Source organism: Oratosquilla oratoria, chromosome 4 (genome assembly GCF_046742065.1).
Source record: "Oratosquilla oratoria isolate Oo_2021 chromosome 4, ASM4674206v1, whole genome shotgun sequence".
Classification (NCBI taxonomy): domain Eukaryota; kingdom Metazoa; phylum Arthropoda; class Malacostraca; order Stomatopoda; family Squillidae; genus Oratosquilla; species Oratosquilla oratoria.
The window spans coordinates 85687780-85691125 of record NC_134780.1 but is presented as its reverse complement, the minus strand read 5'-3'; positions in this window follow the sequence as shown (position 1 = coordinate 85691125).

Here is a 3346-nt window from a genome sequence, read left to right as displayed (position 1 = left end):
CCAACAATCATCTGACTCAGATATGGGGTCGGAAAATCAGGAACCACGTCAATCCCCAAACTTGATCTCTAATATATAAACAAAGCTATTCGTACACTCGAAAGTATGTTTATATATATACGTGTGTGTTTCTGCATATGTATGTGTGTGTGTGTGTGTGTGTGTGTGTGTGTGTGTGTGTGTGTGTGTGTGTGTGTGTGTTTTGTATATATGTGTGTCTGTGCTTGTTTGTTTATAGATATGCATATATATATATAAATATATATATATATATACATATATATATATATATGTACATATCACTATAAAGTAATGTCGTAGCACATTGATAAAATAAACTTTTTATCACACAGTCGGAAAAAAGAATGTTCGACATTAGTGTCTTCTTTTTTCCGACTGTGGGATAAAAAGTTTATATGTACATATATATATATATGTATATATATATATATATATGTATATACATATATATATGTATATATATATATATATGTATATATATATACGTATATATATGTATATATATATATATATAATGTATATATATATATATATATATATACATATATATATGTATATATGTATGTATGTATGTATATATGTATATATGTATGTATGTTATGTATGTATGTATGTATGTATATACATATATATAAAACGCAGGAGTATCCCCCCAGGAAACATTCATGGTGGCTATTCCCAGGTTACTCCTGCAGGATACCCACAGCTCCCAGGTAATTGGCAATAGACACACACACACACTCACTCACACACACACACACACACACACACACACACACACACACACACACACACACACACACACACACACACACACACACACACACACACACACACACACACACACACACACACACACACATACACACACACACACACAGACACACACACAAAACACACACACACACAAAAAAAACCACACACACACATACACACACACACACACACACACACACACACACACGCACGCACGCACACACACACACACACACACACACACACACACACACACACACACACACACACACACACACACACACACACACACACACACACACATGTATATATATATATGCATAACATTTCTACCTAGTGTTTGATTGTATAGACGGAATGAATAAAACTTGGCATTGCTTTGTGGGGATAAGTAAGATGACTCCTACCAGAGACTTACAAAGAGAATCATCCGGATAAAGAGATGACAAAAATCAGCAACAAAGTTTACAGAGAAAAAAGTCAACATTATCAAGTACAATGAAGATCCTTGCTGTGATACATGCTATTATACAAAGACTACCTATATTTACGGAGGAGGAAATTCAAGTCTTCTTGATTAAAAATGTGTCTTGGGCCTCAGGTTGGGTTTTTGAGGGTATGGGGGCTTAGACAGCATCAACCAGGAGGACGATCTTTGAACTTTGAGGTCTTCAGATTTGGCGGAAGGTAACAAGATGAAAGTGAATGTTTGATGACATAATACTTAGATTATAATGTCCCCCTCCAAAGGATAGTAGACTATCCGGGTGAATATTGTATTTTTTTTAAGAATAGTAGATTGCCACAGGTAAATATTGGATGACCTCTTGTTTTTCTTGAATTTATCGTATGCGTGTAATATTGGGTCAAATAGAAATGGTTTGTTGCTCGGGTGACAGCAAGGCATAAAAGGAAGGGGTTCTCCCCAGTTCATCCTATTCCACCTCTTGCTCTTTCTTCTTCTTCTTCTTCTTCTTCTTCTTCTTCTTCTTCTTCTTCTTCTTCTTCTTCTTCTTTCTTGCCTCCTCTCCCTCCTATTTCTCCTACATCTTATTATTTTCTTCCCCCTTATTCCCCCTCTTCCTCTTCCTCCTCTTTCTAGTCTTCTTCCTTCCCCCTTTCCCGTCCTCTTTCTTCTTTTCCTTTCTCTTCCATCCACCTTATCCTCTTCCTCCTCCACCCAATCCTCTTTCTTCTACCCTTTCTCCTCCCCTCCTCCCCTTCCTCCTTCTTCTCCCCCTCCTCCTTCTCCTCCTCTCCTTCTCCTCCCCTCCCCCCTCTCCTCCCTCTCCTCCTTCTCCCCTCCTGTTTCTCCTTTCCTACCCCTTCTTCTCTCCCTCCTTCTTCTCCCCTCCTTCTTCTCCCTTCGCCCTTCTCCTCCCCCTCCTCCTCCCCTCCTCCTTCTCCTCCCCTCCCCTTCTTCTCCCCTCCTCCTTCTCCTCCCCTCCCCTTCTTCTCCCCTCCTCCTTCTCCTCCCCTCCCCTTCTTCTCCCCTCCTCCTTCTCCTCCCCTCCTTCTCCTCCCCCTCCTCCTCCTCCCCCTCCTCCTCCTCCCCTCCTCCTCCTCCCCCTCCTCCTTCTCCTCCCCTCCTTCTCCTCCCCTCCTCCTTCTCCTCCCCTCCTCCTTCTCCTCCCCCTCCTCCTTCTCCTCCCCTCCTCCTTCTCCTCCCCTCCTCCTTCTCCTCCCCTCCTCCTTCTCCTCCCCTCCTCCTTCTTCTCCCCCTCCTCCTCCCCCCCTCCTTCTCCTCCTCCTTCAGATGCAACTGTCTTAATTACCCCTAAAGCTTGACTTCAAGCCAGTGTAATGATATCCATCTCTGTTTCAAACTCCCGCTTTGTACAAATCTACTCATCCTGTTGCCAAGCGATTTAATTAATTTATTTGTTTGTTATCATTTGTCTGTTTATTATTATTTGTTTGGTCTTCATTTATTATTATTTATCTGTCAATTTAGTATTATTTGCTATTTACCTGTTTGTTTGTCATTTATCTATACTAATGCATTTATTTATTATTATTTATATTATTATTTATAATATTATTATTCATATTATTATAAATTTTATTTATTCATTTATCTATTTATCATTATTACGTTTTTTTTTCGCATCCGACCTAGTTATGGACCAAAAGGTCTCCTGTCGGCATATTCCGCCTTTGTAATAAATACTTGGGATCTAATCCGCAAATAAAATATTATCTCGTGCAATAAAAGATATGACAACCCGGCACTTAATTGCAATTGGATAGGATAGTGGTAGCAGTAGTGTTAGTTCATCTTCTATCGCCTAGTTGCCCTGTTTTCTTAACTGTAGTTTAGTTTAGTAAACACAAACAGCCTCGTTAGGGCTAGTAGGCCTGCTGTTGTTTGTTCTTCCTTTGTATTCCTTTCTGTTCCTTTGTAATCCTTTGTAATTCATCGGAAGAAAGCAACTATTAAAGAGAGACGATCAGGCGTGAGGGCTAACCCTCCATCTCCATCTCTATCCCTAGACGCTGCTCCTTGAGGGCGACGTCTATTGTTTTAATATCTCCTCAGCCGGACAGCTCCCTCCCTCCAAGTCCCACT